Consider the following 20,594-nt stretch of genomic DNA (forward strand, 5'->3'; position numbering starts at 1 on the left):
TAAAAATAGAAAATTAAAAAAAAAAACTAGACAGCCAGTAAAATGATCACAGATGATTATGCACATCAGTTTCAACTCACAAAGAGATATATAAAACACATTAAAAATGACCACATAGCTTCATATATATAGAGAGAGTGATTTTTATTTAAAGTCCTATATATACTTTCATATACATCAATAAGTTTCCAAAAGTGTGTTAATGGTGGCCATTTCTTTGTGTAGGAGATGAGGACTTACTTTTGTCATTATGTTGTTTTATATGGGTAGAAATTTTTCTAATTATTATAATAAAAAATCACAACAAACTTTTAAGATTAAGAAGTGCCTCTATATCACCAAAATTACTTCAAATACTTTCAACTTCATATTTTTAAAAAAAGGGAGAGAATTGAACAACAGCAGGGGAGGTAGAGAGGGAAGATGGGAGGGGAGGGGAGGGGGATAGTAGGGGATAGGAAAGGTAGCAGAATACAACTGTCACTAATATGGCATTATGTAAAAAAGTGAATATGTAACAGATGTGATTCTGCAATCTGTATTTGGGGTGAAAATGGGAGTTGAAAACACAATTTGAGTCAAATGTATGAAAGATGATATATCATGAGCTATGTAATGCTTTAAACAATCAATAAAATAGTTTGACAAAAAAAAGAAAAGAATTCATTGAATGTTGCAAGTAGATGTAATACAGGATCTCTTTCTCAAAACCACACTTTAAAATGACAAGATAATAGAAGTTAAAATATTAGAGTCCAAGAGATAGAGAAAGGCAAACATCATTATTCAAACAGCCCATATTCCTGGCATTCACCTTACCACCCATAGGTTCTATGAACTCAAACACTCCTAAAACAATATCCCTTTTACACCTTAATGAACCAGACTAAACAAATAATAATTAAAGAATTTTTAAAATGTAAAATCATAAAGTACTTACCACAGTAAAATATTTAAATATTTTCCTGCCTTACATTTTTTCTTATCACCTTCATTAGAAACCTAAAAATAAAAAAGTAAAGATTATTTTCTATCAAACACATGCCAGCATCAAAGGCAGTTAGAAACAGCCTCCTGGAGAATGTAAACATCTGAGATCAATCAGAACAAAACAGAAGTTAACAGAATAGGACAATTGGGAAGTAAAGTTGGGCACTATTACAAATCTAACCTATGTAAATGATTGCATTCAGTGCATATGTCTGGTGCACCATGGCACACTCATCTCCTGCTCCTGGACCCTGCCTCTCCCAATTGCCTGTGACCAAGGGCAAGTCATGTCAGCCCCCCTCTTTGAGTCTGTTCCTTATATGTACAAAAACAATGCCCATAAGGAAGATTTCTAAGGAATATGAAGGATAATCCACATCAGAGGCTCTAAAATAATTCTTGGAAAAACTTTCAATGTTTTAACATTATAGCCTCTCACATAATTAAAAAATCTGCCACTCACCACATCCACCCCTATTATTTATTGTATTTCTTATAACTCTTATTGAAAAGATGCATAGTCTTTGTATTCTACAAAGACTAATGTGTAATGGGTGAGAGGAGCTACCCAGACATGTAAGACGGAAGTCCAAAGTGAATTCTTCATTTGTTTGTTCAACAAACATCTCAATGTGAACTTTGTCAGGTATTTTGCTGGGTTCTGGAATTCTCTCCTATACAGAACAGACACAGTTTCTCTCAAGGAGTGTCTTATCTACCAAGGCTCACACCACAACACAGGAAAGCAGCCTGAAGTGACAGACACTGATTTTTACTGGGCTGGGGGTATAACATATCTTAAGTGGCAGAATTAGGTGTAGAAGATTCTGGTGGAAAGGATTGCATCATAGGGAATGGTGATTAGTACTATTATTAGGGTGCACACAAGACAGCAATAAACAGGAGGGCCTTGAAGAAAAGACTGTTTGTGCCCTTTCTGAAATGCACTGATTATCTTCAAACTGAAAACAGAGAAAGATTTTAGCTTTAACTTCAACTCCAATATCTTTTTATTGTCTTTCTTTTCTTTCTCTCTTTAAAAGTGAGAGAAGTGCCAGCAGGAAAAAGAACCACCCCCTCACCACATGGTGGTGGTAGAAGAGACAGTGATGAGTTTCACACATTTTTGCCTTTAATTTTCCCAATATTCTTATAAAGACAGTATTCTTCTTCTCACAAATTAGGAAGCTGAAGTTTGGAGAAGTTAAATAGATTTTAAATGTATACATTTAATCTGATTTTTCTTTCTTTTAGATTTTTGTTTTTCTGGAACTAGACAAAACAGCTCTAAAGTACTCATGAAAAGATAAACAAGCAAGAATTGCCAGGAATATGAAAAGCAAGAAAGGGAAAATAGTTTTAAAAGATATTAAAGCTTTTATAAAACCAATAATGTGATACTGGTACATGAAGAAAAAGACTAATAGCATACAAACCCAGAGACACTCCAGTACATCCAAAAGTTAACAATACAATAAGAGTGTTCAAAGAAGGGCTCTAAAACCAACAGATGAAAATAACAGGCACACAGAAAAAGATAAATTTGAACTTACACATCATTCTGAACACCAGAATAAATCCTAGTTTGAACATTTAAATGTAAAAATGATGCCATAAAAGTACTTAAAAAAACCATGGGCAAATTCTAAAAAACTTGGAAGTGTTTCAGTGACTTAAAATCCAGATACCATAATAAGTAATATAAATTGTGAAATTAAAAGAATAAAAAATGTAAGACTTCTGTATATTAAAATATGTGAAGGTAAATGAAATATAAGTCAAAATCTGGGGAAAACTACAATTTATATCTCACAAGACTAATCTCTCCAATTTATAAATTTCTAGAAATTGAGAAGGGCAAAAAAAGGAATCCAAAACAAAAATGTTCAAAACACATGAACAGAGACTTCACAGTAAAAGAAATAGAACTAGTTTTTAATGCTCAGCCTCATTAATAATGATAGCAATGCACATTAAAACTACTCTATATTGATAATTCTCATCTATCAAACTGTTAACAAATTCAAGGGTTGTAAACATAGTACATTGGAAAGGCGCCAGGAAAATAGGAACTCTCTCATACACTGCAATCTGCCCTCTTGTATCTGTGGTATCCAGACTGGATTTGACAATCATAGGTGAAAATATTTTTTTAAAAATTGTCATACTGAACACATACCAACCATTTTCCTTGTCAATAGTCCCTAAACAATAATAACTATTTACATGGCATTTACATTGTATTAGGTATTCTATGAAATCTAAAGATAATTTAAAAGTATGTGGAGGATGTGCATAAGTTACATGCAAATACTAAGCCTTTTTATGAAAGAGACTCAAGCATCCTTGAATTTCAGTATCCACAAACAACCAAACCTCCATGGATAACAGGAGAAACTGTACTTGTGGGAGTTCAAAATGGTGCAATACTTAAGAAAGGAAGTATTTAACAAAATTATAAATGCAATGCCCACTGGTGCAGTGATCCCACTTCTAGGAATGTATCCCACAGATGTACCTGCACATGTATAAAATGATATGTATACAAGCTGTTTCACCACAATATGGTCTGTGATAAACATAGAGATGACCCAAATACCCACCAAGGGGGCTGGTGAAATAAACAAGGTACTTAATAGATGCTGTTTAAACAAAGCTGTTGTTAAAAAAAGTGTTTTCTATAAACAAATATTATATTCTATCTAAATAAATACTAAAAGAAAAATATCTCAAGAGCATATAAAGAAAAAGCCATGCAACAGAATTAGTAACATAGTATGCCACATTTTATATAAAAAGAATATAGTATACTGGTTTTTCTCCTACTATAAAAGGAAACAATTGACATCTATGAGGAATAAATTAAAAGAGGTTATCTAAGAAAGAGGAGTGAAGGGGGGGGGAACCTGTTGGAAATCAGATTTTCCCAAGCATGCCTGTGTCATTTTAACTTTTGAACCATAAAAATATGTTATCTATATTAAAAGAATTTTTAAACATTAAAAAGAATACTTTCAGAAAGAAGAGAAAGAGACACCTATAAATAAGACTTAAAACCAAGCTTTAAAGAGATTTTTTGTTCTGAAATTAGATGCTGAAAAGCAATCTTAGTATGGTCATTGCAAAAAAAAAAAAAAAAAGAATGCTTTTTCCCCCTTCAATCAAGTTAAAGGATATGATGGTCTGTTTTTTAAAAAGCTATTTGAATGAGTAAGAAATTGGGAAAAAGGAGAGAAATGTACAATGAGGGCACTCTAGTAAAATGGCTCTTCATGTATCGTTCCTGTAGCAGTAGCATCAGCATCATGTGATAACTTGTTAAAATTAAAATTCTCAGGCTCATACCTAGACAACTGAATCAGAAACTTTGTACTAGTCCAGCAATCCTGGCAATACTCTCAAGCATGAGAGTCACATATGTTGTCTGGTGCTTCCCACAGGTTCACAACAGCACTAGTCTGCATTTCAAACAAGCTCCAGGACCTAGGACCACACTTGGATAAGCAAAGCTAAAGTCCTTCTAGGGAAAAAAGTATGTAACCTTCATATGGTTGAGTTTCTTATGAAATCTGTCCTCAGTATCAAATGAAAAAAAGTCCTTTTACAGGCTTCCTAGCCTATATATATATATATATATATATATATATATATATATATATATATATATATATCATGGAGCTACTTTCCCACATAAACTATGTACACAGAGAATAAATGTTTTCAAATACATTCTTATAAAAACAATATCAACTGTGAATCATCAAAATTAAACTTAAAGATGTCTTAAAAAAAAGTGTAAGTGGACCTACAATCTTTCAGAAATAGAAGAAACAAAAATAATCCATATTTCATAAATTCTGCTTGTATTTTCTGAACAACTTAACCTCAAATGCATTAACTGCCCACCATGTGCTCTCCATGAAAAAGCACCAAGAAGTTTGTTTCCCTCAAACACTTTTCAAAAAAAAGGTAGTCATGTTTATGAAAGCTGGTCCTTCATTTGTTTTACATGAGGAGAAAGATCTCTATAGAATCTTCTAAGTAAAGAATTCTAGTTTAGACTGAAGTATTTAGAAGTCAAATGTAGTGGCACATGCCTATAATCCCAGCAGCTCTGGAGGCTGAGACAAGAGAATCTCAAATTCAAAGCCAGCCTCAGCAACAGTGAGGCACTAAGCAACTCAGTGAGACCCTATCTCTAAATAAAATATAAAATAGGGCTGTGGATGTGGCTCTATGCCCCTGAGTTCAATCCCTGGTACTCACCACCTCCCCCCCCCCCAAATAAAGGATAAAGAAATGTGTATCTTCATTTTGTAAGTCACCGTTGAATAGTTTTTGGTGCTAAAAATTAACCAATAAATTGACATTTTTATATATTTCCTATTTTACTGCCTCTGAGATGCCATCACCTTTAAGACACTAGAACATTCTCATTCTAAGTACCACTCATAAGAAAAACTGCCATGTGGTTACAACATGCCAATTTTAAGATTCCATCCATCTCAGATGTGCATCTTAAAAATCAATGAAATTCCTTAATTATAAACCACAGAATTGTAGGGTAAATTATTTGTTTTCCTCCTAGCTAAGTCTTATGTCTCTCAAATGTAAAACACCACAAAGGCAAGCGTGTTTTTTCCATTGAAAACACATCCTCTATGCTTAGAAACTGAAACATTTTCAAAATCATTGTAATTTGCTATTTATTTAGTTTACTTAGGAACATGTGAATATGAAAAAAAGGAATGATTTTTAACAGTATTTTTAACAGTACTGACTTCTTTTACTCTGGAACATTTTACTTGCTCAAAATAATAAAAATATTATTTTCAACTTGGCTGACTTCTCATGTTAAAGAGATTCAATATGTCTCTAGACAACTGAAAATGTATCCTCTTCCAAGAAGTCTTTACTTAAATGTTTGTTTTCATAGCACATTTCAATAGTAATAAGCAAAAAACACCTTACAAGAATTTTTAAAAAATCAAAATAAATATCCTTTTTAGAGTTAAACAAGTTGAAAAAATTTTTGTTACACTTTAGCTAGTTTAAGCTAAACTTTATTTTAATTTTTCTCTATCATAACTAGCAGTGTTTCAAATGAAAAGATAATTTGTAATGAGTCATACCATGAAGACTGGTATATGTACATTTATGTACATTTCCCAAATTTGCTAATATGAACACCAGTAAGTACAAAGGGTTATTTTAAAAGTGATTACAGCTGGGCATGTTGCTGCTTGATTGTAATCCCAAAAATCTGGGAGGCTGAAGCAGAAGGATCCCTAGTTTGAGACTGCTTCAACAGCTTCAGAAGATCCCATTTCAAGAAGGGGGAAAACAGCTGGAATTCAATGGTAGATTGCCTATAGGTTCAATCCAATCCCTATAAGTATCCCAGCCCCTAAGTGATGACACAAATGAATATTCTACTTAAATCAGACCTGCTATCATACACACTGCTGTCACTTCCCAACTCTTTTCTCACATCAAACTGATAAAATGATTCTAGTGTTTAGTTGTCAACATTTCTAATGTGAAGTCCCATCAAACACAGACAAAATTTTATGACAGGAAATAACCTTGCCTCCCAAGATTCTAGAATAATTGACAGTGTCACTAACCAAGACCATGTCTTTGTTATATGTCAGACACTTCAGAAAAAATGATAATTTTCCCAGAAAAAAAGTTATCAAAGAGTTTGGGGGACACCCTGGGGCATCTAATGTTTGGGGGCCAGGATGTAGGTTACACACAATGCTTGGGTGGGATGGATCTGTATCATCAATATTCATCCTAGTCACAAGAATTTTGATCTTAAAAATGTTTTAATCAAGCCCACTTTAAATGAGCATTTCTTTAAGACACAATATTTAAAAGTTTTTATAGGAAACCCCACAGCTTTCCTCAAATTATTAAGACAAACTAATAAGGGATGCTTCAGAAGAATAAGGAAATTGAAAATTAGTGCTCATTTCTTCACACTACACATTAACTCAACATCAATTTAAAATTATAACAAGTATGCATAGACTAGTATATGTGCTAACAGTATGAGATGGCACATAAACCTCACCCTAATGAATCCAAAAATTTCAATCTTGTTAATATTTTACTGTTATTACTAGTAACTGAAGGAATTCATTACTGTTCCTTCAAGTAGCAGTACCTCAAAGCACAAGACACAAAGGATGTGTTGCAACATGGTGGGAAATGGGATCCATGCAAGGGCCATAGTATGACCTATGGATAGACTGAGGCAGCCTGTAACTGACCTTGGCATGTCATCCCTACTTCAATCTAGCCTCTGCTTTTTATTAGCTTAAATAAGATTATCCCAATGCTAAGTGTTTTCTCCCTAGTTTCCATCTTCATCTCCCTCTTTGATTTTCTTGTTTCAACTAGATCCTAATACTTTTTTTTTTTAACCAACTCAAACTTCTTCATTAGCAGCAGCTGCAAGCACTTGAATGCATGCTGTCTTCCACCACAGCTGAAAGTTCTGGTTATAAGTGAGACAGCACTGCATACCATACATTGTTCTCCCTTTATTTCTCTTCTTCATGTAAGTGAAAGTATCATACCCACTTCCACTTATGTGTGTAGGCAGGTTCTGTTATCTATGAACCTCACTGCTCAGTAGAAAAGTAGGCTCCTTAAACATTCAACACCAAGGAGAGGAGCCTTGATTTTGTGGTTGACAACAACGTGTACCAGACTAGAATCACCTGCTTCAAAGGGAATCAAAGATTCCTTTGCCTGAGGCAAGCCTTGGGCTCCAGTATTCCACTTTCATTGGGCTACTGACCCCACCCCTAGCACATGAAGGTCACTCTAATCCCACCTCTGCTCTCCCACACAGGGCAAAATGATAGTTTAGGGGTGGAAGACCTTCTGGGAATCAGACAAAAGGCGTGGAAAATCCTGTCCCAATAAACTCACATACCATGCTGCATCCAGTTTCAGAGTGGGTCCCAGACACACCCTCTGAAGCCCCACCACGACCCCAGGGAACCAGCTGCAAGCACTGCTGGAGTAAAGCCAGATACAAGGAAGGGGCACAAGCCTGCATGGGTGTTGGAAGCCCCATCCCACCACGTCCCAGCAGTGCAAATTTGGGCAGGGTGCTGCACCTCTCTGTGCAGCCAAAGCATGGCCTGCACAAGTGCCTGGTACACAGCAAAGTGGAGCTGCCAACCCCGCCACCCTGGGAGACTGAGGCGGGACCGGGGTTGCACCAATTCTGAGGTGTGACTGGGCAGGAGGACTGGCCCCTGGCCCAGCTACCCCACCGCGCGCAGGTCTGGGATGGCGCAGACCAGGCGGTGCCGCTGCAGCCTTGGGGCGTGTGGGACTGCCTCCAAAGACGCTGGTCACCCGCCTGCCCAACCGGCTCCCCTCACCAGGGTCCTTGGTCTCTGCCGCTCTCACCCTCCTCAGCCCCCAAGGGCCACCATGCCACCTCCCAGCCCGCTGCTCAACTCTCATGCTGCCTCCTCCGCCGCCACTAACGCCAACGTGGTGAGATCTCGCGAGACTTTGGTCCTCCCCTCACTACTCCGCCCTCACCACTGAGCAAACCTCTCCTGGAACTAACTTGGCCCCTCCCCTTTACACTGCCAAGGGCGCCTGATGGTCAGGACTAGCTGTTCTTCTGACCTTCTATCTATAGCCCCGCCCCTGAATCCACTCCGCCCACCCCGTGACCCCAAAGGATTAAAACCCAGGTGCTAGGCAGCTCCTTGGTCTCACATGGCCACCAGGTGTTTGTGCGCATTTGCCTGCCCAGGCCCTGGACCTGGGAGCCTCAGCCCCAGCTTGGACCACAGTAAAAGTAGTAAAAATAGTAATCATAGCAGCTGAGATCGTTAGACACCCCTTGGATCCTCACAACTGCCCTAAGAGGGTATTACCGTCCTCCCTATTTCACATAGGAAAAATTGGAGTGGCAAGATTAAGCAATGGTCTCCAAGTCACAAAGCTAGGAAGTGGCAAGAGACAACATTGGAATCTGGGCTCCTCCGGTGTCCATACCAGTGCCCTCCATGACAACCCCCCAGGCCCTCTCCATGCTTGCACAAAGGGCACTTCCTCTTAGCCCTAGTCTTTACTCCCCACCCCATCCCTGGCCTCAATGTTCACCAAGGTGAAGAGAGACAGGCCTAGGAGGTCATCTGCTACAATACACCTCATCTGGATAAAATTGTTATCAATAAAATGTTTCAGCTTCATTGCATGAATTTCCTAAGGCCTCCCTGTGATATTTCTTTGGCAGGACCCAGAAAACGATGAGACTGTATTGAATTTTGTAGTGTCCTTGGGGATTTTGCTGATACAAAGTACGATGGAATGGCATAGAGGACATAAAATATACATGATGTTAGGGAGAAGACACATGGAACTTCTTCCCAGGGGAAATCATAATAATTGTTTCTAAAGAAGAGGAGCTAAAATTTATTGAAAGTATATATTCTTCCAGTCCTGGAGATGAAGAAACAAGCATAAGTGTTCATAGTTAGTCAGAATTTGAACCCGAGTCTCAGTTTGATTCTGTTCCACAAGACAGAATAGTCTACTTCTTCTGGGTTAGGTTCTGTAAAATCATGAGCCTTTAAGGTTCAGTTTACCCCTTTGTTGGAGTCTTCCTGGGCTACAGCAGTTTAAATGAGAGTTATGTCTGTTAGAAAATGCAGGTACACTCACCCTCCAAGATAGTTCACTCTCCAGGAAATAATTCTGCTATATGATCCAGAGCATATGAGTCCTCTTCTCCATATCAACTCAACCCAATCTACCAGCTGAAAGAGTGGGTAAGGAGGTGAAATCACATCAAAGGAGCAACTACAAGGTGGGTAGCACAGCTCCAAGTGCTGTCCACTCACTAACTCATTTAGTCTGATAATTCTGGATCTGTTAGGATAAGCACTGGGCTGACAGCAGCAGGAATTGAAGCAAGGGAAGGCTTCTGGAACGTGGCACTCCAGAGAAGCAAGGGAGAAGCAGTCATTAGTTCATGTGGTCAAGCCTGCATGTGGTTTGGGGCATTTTCCTTTGAAGCTTAGCCTCAAGTTCTTTTCTCCAGCCCTATCAATGATTCATTGGGATTCCTAACATCCTCTAGTGCATTACCCATTCTACTTAAAGCAGCTAGTATTTCTACCCCAGAACACTGGCATCTCATAAGCCAAAGCCCATTATAGCCCAGGATATTTTGGGGAAGCTTGCTAGAGACAATGGTAACAGAAAATTTATCTGCTTTAAGGGAGAACCCCGGGCAGATGAGGTGGCACATGACTGTATTCCCAGGTACTTGGAAGGCTGGGCTAGGAGGATGGCAAGTTTAAATTTAGCCTATGCAACTTAGTGAGGCCATATCTCAATATAAATGCTTTTCAAAAGGGCTGGAGATGTAGCTTAGTGGTAGAGTGAAGAAAGCAGGAAGAAACATCAGCTTCTTACCTCCTCTGAGCCTCAGTGTTCTTACCTGCACAATGGCATGCTAATGTCACCCTGGCACCTGATATTCAGGTAGCCAAGCATATTGGTAGCTAAAGCACTTAGCACAATGCCTGGTACCTGAAAACATTCAAAAATGTTTCTTCTTTTTTCCTTTTCCCAGACCCAGTGTTATGGATGCAAGAAGATTCTATGAGATGTAACTTTGTCTCTAAGAACTCAAGATCAAGTGAAAAACACAATGAACCATCTAGTATATGGGGGTGGGTAGAGAAGAGCACAGAGTAGGCACTTAAACCTGATGAGGGTATCAGGGGGGAGTCCTCCTGCAGAAGGTGACATTCAAAAGGAGATTGAAAAATGACTGCCTTTGCTACTTAGGCAATCCCACCAAAAGCATATTAGAGCCTCGCTTGACATCATTGATTTCCATGACTCCCATAGACCCTGATTTATTCATTCATTCATTCATTCATTCATTCAATCAATCAACTAAGTATCCATAAACACCTCCTGGTGACATGATACAATTTGAGCATTAAAATGCGGCTTGTCAATCACTTTCCAGTCATTGAGTCCACACCCTGGTCCCAGCTGGCTCCAGGCAGAACTGTCCATGGGAAGTGTCCATGAAAAGCCAGCATTATAAAAGGGAAGATGAGCATGAAGGTTTTCTGTCTAGACTGTGACCTTCGCCAACCTGCTTCATGGCTCTGCCCCTCATCCATCCTGCTAACACGGGGAGGTGACCTTTTTCTCATTGGAAAAGTGAAGATGCTGAGGCCCAGAGACAGTGTGTATTTCCATGGTGCCTTGCACTTTGTTTGTCTGGGAGACCTGGAGGAAGGCATTATCTGCCATAGAAGGACCCATCATAAGCACGCTCTCCCTGCAGCTTAGGTTTGTGGAGCTAAGCTGCTTCTGGAGGTCTGTGACTCCCTCAGTATACCTCAGAGACTCAACCCTCTGTTGTGAGCAACTAGAACTTGCCTGCAAATGGCTGCTCCATGACCCATGTTCTCTTGGTTTGAAAAATTGTTCACCAAAAGACTTCATTGTTTCAGAATTCTTTTCTCTCTCTTTCATCAAGGTGGTGTGGAGTTGTAGAAAAGAACCCAAGACCTCAAACTACTGCTCTGTAAGCCCTCACCAGACTCTGGACAGTGACCTCCTTGCCCTCTGTCACTAACTCAGAAGGCTACTGTTGCAGGGCCTAAGACTGCTGGACTCATAAATAGTGGTGGTCCACACAGTCCACTCCAGGCACCTTCCAGTTAACCAGCCCTGATTTTCTGGTGCTGATTTTCTGCTAGAAAACTTGTTGCTTCATTTTCCACAATAGTCGAGGTATGGAAACAACACAAATTTCCACCTATGGAAAAATAAGGAAAGAAAATGTGGTATATACAAACAATAAAACATTATGTAACCTCAGAAAAGAGGAAATCCTGTCATAACCACAATTTAGATGTACACAGAGGTCACTATGCTGAGAGAAAAAAAGCCAGATGCAAAAATACCACTATGTACAATATAGACATCTGTATGTATCTTAAGTAGTCAAATTCCTACAACAGAAAGAATTGTAGCAGCCAGGGAATGGAGGAGAAGGCAAATGGAGAGCTTTTGAATGAATGGGGGGTCTCAGTTTTGTAAGAGGAAGAATTTCTAGAGATCTGTTCCACAACAATATGAATATAGTTAACACTACAAACTGGTCACATTAAAGATGGCTATGTTGGGAAATTTGATGTGGTTTTTAACCACAATTAGAATTAATGAAAATATTTCTTTATCTTTCAGATTTGCAAAAATTAAATGCCTGGCAACAGGGTGAGTGGTTATATTGAAGAGAAATGGAAACATCTCTACTCTGTGGAGATATCAGTGAAGTCAATGTGACTATTCTAAGGGGCAATTGAAAATTAGATACACAGATTCTACTACCAGCAACTTCTCTTCTCATTATTTATCCTAGGGCAGGCACAAAGATTTTCATTGTTATAAGAGCAAAAGTTGGAGACAATCTAAATGACCATTAATAGGGGAAAAATAAAGAAAATTGGCATATACTCACAAAATAATGAAGAAATCAGACCTATACCAATGTAAATCTCAAAAACATAATATTGAGTAAAGAAAAAGTGGGTTATACAATAAAACAGACAGCATGCCATTCAAAAGAGTACAAAATGCTAATGAGCATTTTCTGTATATAGAAATAAAAATAAGGCAATGGACAAAATAGTTAATCAGATGATAAAACTTATGAATTTCTAGTGTACCAGTCTTGAGATGCTACCAGTGATCCCTGCTTATTCCTTGTGGAGATCATTCTACAATGAATAGAGCTCAGCTCTATCCTATTCATTTAACAGAGTCCTAATAAGATTCTCTGAAAGTGGCTTCCAAGAATATAATATAAGAAATATAAGAAATGCTACTTCCTCCTTGATCTCTGGTTTTTCCTATTGCTCATTATGAAGGAATTCAGCCCCCACACTCTGAAGATACTCAGGCAGGTTGTGCAGAGGCCTGGAAGATAAAGTACTGAATGCTCCTGCCAACTGACAGCACCACCTTGAGCCTCCTTAGAGGTGGATGCACAAGTATCAGTCAAGCCTTCAAATGACTGCAACCCATGAGACAGAATGAATAAGAAACACCCATCACCAGAAGCATAATATGCCCAGAAAACACTTCCCTGTCAAGCATTGAGATCCCTCATTTCTTGACTTGGAGATAGTGAAGATGGTGGGAGAGCAAGGAGTAGGGCCATGGTTGTGTTCAGGACTTCAGCCATGCTGCTCACAAGTATGTGGTCCAGGGCACTCACTTCAGTACTCTGAGCTTGTTTTAATATTATAAACAGGGTGTAGAAATAGCCCAGTACAAGGCTGGTGTGATATTCAGATGAAATATTCACAGTTGCTGTGAAAAAAATAATTTAATTTTTCCAGGTCAAGTTCACATTCAGACAAAGCAGGCCTTAGCTCTCTCCAATCTGGTCCAAAAAAATTTATTGGAGTCAAGCTAGATGTCACCAGCCAGCCCGGAGGTTAGAGGCCTTCCCTCAAATGTCATCCATACCAAAGCCCAACCCCTTCTCAATGTCAGCCACACTGAATCCCAACCTCTTTTAAAACTTCAAGATCAGATAACCAAATTTTTATATTGAGTGTTATGATTAGGGTGGCAAATAAGTTTGGAGTTGGGTCTGAGTAAATGTTTGGTCTAGGTTTGTGGTCAGGTGTTAGTCACTGAATAGGTGTGAAGGTTTTAAAGTGTAGGGTGGATGTTAAAGAAAAGTAAGTACATGGTGTGTGTTTCTAGGATAAGGTAAAAGATAGGAGATATGGAATAGGGTTATTGTTTTATGATTAGGAGTAGAAAACATAGGTCAGGGTCAGGATCAAACCAAGACTTTTTAGAATTCAGCATTTCTGAGAGACTATCCTCTATAGTATGTTAACCTTGACTACCACCTCTTATGAATCTCTCTAAACCTACACCTCTTCTCTCACAGCTTCCTGTGTATCCCTATATCACATCTCATTTGGCCTGTGGTGTGCCCTCCACTCCCTCCTTTTACCAACCCTACGTATCCCTCAATATTCTCTTCTCATCTCCTACTATGGACACTCCACCAGAAACATTCATCTCTAGTTGTATAGCCCCCCACCTTCTTTTTTCATCTCTTCACTTAGCCCTCCATCACCTCCTGTCACAGCTTTCTGTTCAGCCCTCCACAATCTTTTCTTATCTCTTGCTGCTCTTGCTGCACACTCTTCCTTCACCTCTTTTCAAGGGCCCATGAGTAGCACTTGACCATCTCCTCCTCCTGTTTATTTATTTATTTTTTTAGCTGAGATACCAACCCTAATTCTGTCTAAAGATTAGGAGACATCTCATCACAAATTAATGAAAAGTTCATTTATGTTTTACTATAAAATACTAAAATTTTTATTCAATCTTATCATAATTTGGTGTTTAAAAAACTTGTCAAGGACTTTTGCCCATGCTTTGAACTTACCTGTGCCCAGCTCTTCCTGACCAGATAACATACCTCCTTGAAATCCCAGCTGCTCCTCATAAATTCTGATGTTGGAATCTAAATTTACTCCCTACCTTGAGATTTTAAATTTTGTAGATTAAAATAATACAATACAATACCAGCCATTGTTTTATGTTTGCCAGAACCCTGTTAGCTATAAGTTCCCAAGACACCTGCCTTTGTAACTTTTTGTGCTATAAAAACTGCCCTGCACTCAGACAAGCTGCTTTCCTCTGGCCCACATTTTCGGGTAAGGCTGTCGTGGTCAACTCTCTTGTGTACACAATATAAGCTTGCTTTAATTTGGTTTAAAATTGGCATCAGTGGTCTTTTGTTTGCATCATGGGTTCAACAGTAGCACTCTAACCTCACTTCTCTTCCTATTCTCTGCAGCCATCCACCTTTCAACTTCTGTGTCTTCCTATACCAACTGCTCTCATCTCCTGTATATCTCTGCTCAACCTCCTAGCCAGCAACCTGTGTAACCCTCAAACACAATCTCTTACAAGCTACTCTATAGCCCTCCACCACCGCCTCTCTCTGCTTCTTGTTTATGCATCAACATCTTTCTCCTTCCCCACACTGTATAACTATCTACAAACTCTTCTTATCCCTTGTGCAGACCTCCATCAATTCCTCTCATCTTTTCCTTTTGTTTCTTTATGATTTCTTCTCATCTATGTGGCCCTATACCACCCCCTATTATCACTGTCAGTGTAACCTCCAGAACCTCTCCTCATTCTCTACTGTGGATTATACTACCATTGCCTCACATATATGGCATGCCCTACCTTTTCTTGTCTCATGGCCCCAGTAAAGCCCTTTACCACCTCTTCTCACATCTTCCAGCATAGCTCTTCATGGATCTTTTCATCTCCCATGTATCCCTAGACCACCTCTTCTACCTCTTCCTGTTTAGCCACACAACAACCACTCATGGCCCCTAGAAAGCCCTCCCCCACCTTCTTTCCCTCTGTGTAATCCTGGTTAGATTACATAAAATACCCAGTACAACATAACAACATGTAACAGGTTAAAGAGTAATGACAAGGAAAATTTATTTTTCACTATTTTCTTTAAATTTTTATACAAAAAATAATGTATTCTCCCACCTCATTCTCTTTGGCCTAGTAATTCTGCCTATACCACCTTTTCTCAAGGGTGCTGAGAATCCCTCCACTACCTCCTCTTTGTCTTCCTGGTTAGCCTTCCACTATGTCCTCTCAAAGGCCCTGTGTATTCCTCCACTACACCACTCCTTTAAAACCCTCCACCTCCTTCTCTCATGGCCTCCAGTGTACTCCTGTGTCATATAACCACATATTCTATGCAGTGCTCCTCATCTCCTTTTGTGTTTCCCTCAACCATTTTTTTGCCTTCATCTCCTCTTTTGCTCTGCATCACCTCATATCATACCCTGTGTAGCCTCACCTCTTCCTTTCATTTCCTATGTCAATCTCTACTATTTTATCCTTTGGCCTTCTTGTGTAACTGTGTAATTGGCCTAATTATGAAGTCCTTCCCCACCTCCTCTTGTGACAAAACTGTCCTAGAAGATCAATCAGCCTCAACTCAGCTGTTTCTGGATTTTTACCTATACTGGAAGTTTTTTTTTTTTTTTTTTTTTTTTTTTTTTTTTTTTACAATTCTCCATGTTTTCTAATGACTTGTCAATGCAAATTATTTTCAGTATTTCCTTTAAATTTTTATAAAAATAATATATTTACAATAATTTGAATTTAATTGTAAAATGAAATTACATAATTATAATTTACCAAATGGAACTACTTTTAATGCTCTGAATATCCAACTCGTTAACTAGAATGATTCATTTAATTAAGATTAAATCTCTGAAACATTTTAAACTCACTAGCTGGTATTATTTCCTCTTAGCCAGTGAGAATACAAGGGCCAGAGTTAGGAGGTGTTGCTGGAACCAGAGTTCACCTAACCTTTTGCAGAGAGTCAGCATCACCAGAAATCTGGCTTTTAACTTCCAGCTTGAATGGGTTCCAGTATCCCCATAGACATCAAAGCCCCAGGGATGCTTAAGTCCTTCATAGGAAATGTCATAGTAGTTGCATGTAATCTTTGCATACCCTCCTGAATACATTAAAACATCTGTAGATTACATAAAACACTCAGTACAACATAAACAACATGTAACAGGTTAAGCAGTAATGACAAGGACAAATGTAGATTTATTAGTACTGATAATACTTTTTATAATATGTTGTAGCTAAGTTTAGTTGAATATGAGAGTGTACAACCTGCACATATGAAGGACCAGCTGACCTGTAAGCCCCATGAGAGAGTAAACAAACATTTAAACTTGGCCAAACCAGGAGGAGTGACCACATCCTCAGGAAAATGGTGGTGACTTCTCTAACATGATGCTTAACTAGCAATAGAGCTGTTGCTGAGTCTTGTGGCTGCAGCTGAGGTGTGTGATAGAGTCAGGTGCACACACACTGTCCTTTTCTAGTGGGATGCTATTTGCATAGCCATGGGCCTTTATGCCACTTTACTGAAAGCTTTACAGGCTCTTACTCCCTTAAGCAAAAGGTCCTGGGTTGTTTACAATTCCATAAAAGCTTAGCATTGTTCCACTTTTTGTGCACACCTGCTCCTCTCTGGCTCTCTTTCCCCTAGGACTACTTTGAAATTAACCACCATTTGAAATATATTTTATTATTTAGAGGAGTGAAATTCTAGCTAGGAGAATGCTTATAACTAACAGAAAGTTCCAGCCAATAACAGCAGAGAGACCAAAAATGACAAACAACATCTGCAACCTGAGAAGCTGACTTGTAACCAATTGGTCTGCTTCTGTACTTGCATCTATTTTCTGTTTGAATGTGCTGCCTGATCCTTTGCCCCTACTCTAGAATTTTATGAAAATAAAAATCCAAATACTATGAAGATAAAGCTCTCACCATTAGTTTTTGCAAACTTTAAATGAAAACTAAGCTTGAACTGGTGAACTACAGAAAATAATGTGGATACTTGTCTCTATATTTCAAGTCCCTATTACTAACTTCAGCAAGTTTGAAGCCAAATGCCACTAACACTGCACAATTTATAATTTCCCATATTTTCCTCTTGGGAATTGGACCCAGGGCTACCACAGAGCTACACATCAGCTTCTAACATTAACTTTTAAAAAAGATTTGTGCATTTTAGCCAATATTGATTTATACATCACTGATAGTTTCCAGTTTTATATTTTTAAAGACTTATTTACAGCAGGTCAAAAACATGTTTTTATAGGCATATGCACATGAATCCAGAATTAGACAGGCAGTCAGTGAAGATAGGTAAATCGAGTTAGGTCGGTCAAGGAGACCAATTTTAAGTAAACTCTGGGAAGTTGGGGACTTGTCCTCTGAGAAATCTTATCAAGAACCTGCCCCTGCTGCAATCTGTTGCCAACATAACCTGTCCCAGGAATCTTCCCTCCCTACAGGGAGCTATAAGGTTGTTAACGTTCCCTAGGCTACTCCATCCTGCCCTTCCCCCTTCTGCCCACCTGATTCCCACCTTTGGGCCATCCCATGGAGCATTTATGCACCTAGTCAAATAAGCAGGAAGGATAAAGATAAGGAGGGAAAGCAGGAGAACATAGCAAACCAATAAAAAGGACAGAACACCTTGCTTCTTGGAATATCATGATACCAGCTATGGCCCCCTTCTCCCTTGCTGGAGAAATCTATGTTACCCCTTTTTAAGTAAACCCTATTTTATATGCTTGTCTCAGTTTTCTTCTCTAATGTTCAAACTTCAACATGTGGGGAAGCAAGACTCATCACCGATAACTGGAGATATCACACCCAAAAAGCAATTGAAATAACTTACAAGATTATGAAGCTTAAAAAGAAAGAACTGGAGATTACAAAGGCATCTTTGAAACAGTATTCCTTCTTAAATCAGCTTTAGTATTAATTGCATATGATAAGACCATCCAGTTACTGCTCTAATTTTTAAATTGTGGAAATAACAATTTGTGAGAAATCTAGATGAACAATGTACACAAAGAATATTTTTTTTCTTGTTTCTGGAGCTTGTTGTTTCATTTTTTTTAGTTTAATCTTGAATCAGTTTGCAATTAGCTACTCTCTAGTCAAATGGTATTTGCAGCAATTCATGTTTCTCTAGGTTGGCTTTTCAGAGTTTCAATGAAATTACAAAAAAAACCACAATTTTTAAATTCTGTTACCTTAAAAAACAGTGATTTTGCTAATTATGTAATTTCATATAAATGATTACAACCAGTACACCTATGTAAAGAAGATTTTAGTGTTCTAGACTCATAAATTGACTGTCCTATTTAAAAATGTTTTTTATTAAGCAATGTCAGAAGACTTAAAATCTTTTTCAAATCATAAATAATGTATAAAAAGTTTGTAAACATTGTGATAATATAAAATCAATAAAAATATTCTTCCAGGAAAAGTAATGGCAAGATATTTTAGAAATATTATAAGATTTAAATACAATTATCCATTAAAAAAGAGATGACAATTGTTGGTATCATTACAGCCATCTTCCTTTTCTTCACTTCCACTTTATAAATACTGGTTTTTAAAATCCAGAAATATAAACTAGCCAGCAATTAAACATTTTGGTCTTTGTATGTTATCTCATTGAGAGATAGGAGACACTTTACCAGCCCCTGAGATGGGGATATGCTGGTTTCTTTGTCTCTCATTGAGATGATAAAGGATGTGCCAATTTCTTCATTCCCCCTTTTGAGAGAGAGGAGAACTGACTATTTCTGTTCCCAATAAACAAATTTGCTTTTCACAGAATCAGAGGATGCTTGCTATGATAATCAGAACTGCACCTGCCCATAATCCACCACCATGATTATAGCATATAAAAAGTGACATCAAATAGGATGTTGCTGCTCCTCTCCCTGCTCTACCAGAGCAGCCTATCACACTCTTGGCAACAAACCCACTTTTTATCCCAGGTGTGTGTGTAATTACACTTGTTCCATTTTCTTTTTAAGAATACACTTCCTAAACATGATACCAAATCCATGAAACAAAACCGCTACAAATATAACTAGACTATATCCCCAAGATGGGGCTTTGATGCCACAAATGCTAATGATTTCTTTGAGGCCAGTGTTTTCCAGGTGTCTGTAGAATACACCAACAATGTAGGCTTTAGTAGCAGCTCACCTTAGATTATTGTTGCAGGCTCATGTGATCTAATGTATTAGGAGCACATTGTAGCAGTGACATAGCACTTTCTGATTACATTCTCCAAGCATCCTGTAGAGGATCTGCTTAATCCTTTGCAGTTTCCTCTGGTAATATTAAGGCTCAAGACTGCTGCATCTTGGTGACAGATCAGCACATTTGCATGTTTTGGTACACTTGTTTCTCATCAGTGATGTTAGAGTCTGCTCTCATATCCACAACTCTTTATCTCACAGCACTGACACATATTGTACATCACACGTGTAAAACCAAAATCAGCAAAAAAGAGGTCCAGTCAAGAGCTTTCCATCATGGATGGTGACAGTTTTCTCATGTCAGCAGCAAGAACATTCCTTCTAAAAACTCATTGATAAGTCATGGGCATGGAAATATGTTTCTAAGATTCTTTTGTATTTAAATTGCCTGAGATAAGAACAACAAAATCACAGAGGAACCAAGAAAGAAAAAAAAAAGTTGGAAGCATTAAATGCTCCAAAAGGAAAAAATTGCATCTTGACATTTATTAGAACTTTTAACACTTCACCCTCACAGAATTAAAGAAGATGGAAAATCTTCTGCCTATGTGCAGCAACAGCTTTGATGAGCTTTCCCTGCCTCTCAGATCTGCAGGAGTAGAAGTTAGTCAATCTGCCCTTCTGGACAGTACAAGGGAGAAGAGCAAGGTCAGCAGTCAACTGCACACTGAGGGTGTTTCAGGAGTCATTCCTGTCACTATGAAGGGATACACCATCATGGTGACAGACCCCATAAAATTGTGGTGGCAGGCTCGTAACCCATCAGTGTGAAGCTTTGTCTCATTTGAGTCACTGACTTTAGTCACAGGAGCCCAAGAAGGTGTTACATTGGGTTTCCTGAAAGATGAG

Source organism: Spermophilus citellus, assembly GCF_964194105.1.
Source record: "Spermophilus citellus genome assembly, contig: SCAFFOLD_184, whole genome shotgun sequence".
NCBI classification, from domain to species: Eukaryota; Metazoa; Chordata; class Mammalia; order Rodentia; family Sciuridae; genus Spermophilus; species Spermophilus citellus.